At 41.3% G+C, this 816-nt stretch overlaps 1 non-coding gene across 1 annotated transcript; it reads left to right on the forward strand.

Annotated features, from left to right (window-relative positions):
- Positions 1–225: 225 nt before the first annotated feature.
- On the forward strand, positions 226–329 carry LOC132693427 (U6 spliceosomal RNA). The gene has a single exon (XR_009616810.3). It is a non-coding gene; the product is annotated as a U6 spliceosomal RNA (small nuclear RNA).
- Positions 330–816: the final 487 nt, after the last annotated feature.

The following is an 816-nucleotide window of genomic DNA, read 5'->3' on the forward strand; positions in this document are numbered from 1 at the left end:
CTCAGCATGGGATTCTCTTTCCAAGGGGATGACTAGAGGGTGACAGAGTCCAGGGCTTGACACACCTTTACTGAAGCCTTGAAACCTAAGGGCTTTAAATGGTTTTCCAGCGGGGACCACTCTAAGAAACTCAGGGAATGTATGGTGCAGGTCTAGGGGAAAAAAAAAATTACAGGGCTCAGCTTATGATTCTCCCTGCAGAGAGAAATGTTGAAAGATGACCTTGTGCTGGCTTTGGCAGCACATATGCTAAAATTGGAACAATACAGAGGTTAGCGTGGCCCCTGTGCAAGGACTACACGCAAATTCGTGGAGTGTTCCATATTTTTTTAAAAAAGAAAGAAACAAAAGAAAAAAGTTATCTCCTATCTTTCTCCTTTTCTCTGTTAGCCTGCTGTCCAGTTAACATAGAGCACTGTGAATAAAATCCTGCTTCACGAAAAATGGCGTGAGTCTTCCAGTCTGACCCCAGTTCCCAATTCTCAGTGGAGCTTCAGCCTATTTTTTGTGAAAGAAAGTCAGGTCTAATTTCTCCTAATTTCCCTTTGAATAAACTTCAAAATCTCCAAAGCGAACCTAAGGATAATTTTATGACAGATCAGTCTTAGAGATTTGCTGAGGGGAAGGTCTAAAAATCAAATGCAACAGGCTTGATTTGTACCCTGGTTTGTTATGGTTATCCTGCCCACCTGCCTTCACTTTCATGACTTGGGAATAAGAACTAATTTCTCTTTCAGGAGATGGTGGAGAAAAGGAAGCAATTAGATTGTATAATTTAGGGAAAGGAGCTAGAATAAGTAACTACCAGAGAACAGA

Source organism: Panthera onca, chromosome B1, assembly GCF_046562875.1.
Source record: "Panthera onca isolate mPanOnc1 chromosome B1, mPanOnc1 haplotype 2, whole genome shotgun sequence".
NCBI lineage: Eukaryota > Metazoa > Chordata > Mammalia > Carnivora > Felidae > Panthera > Panthera onca.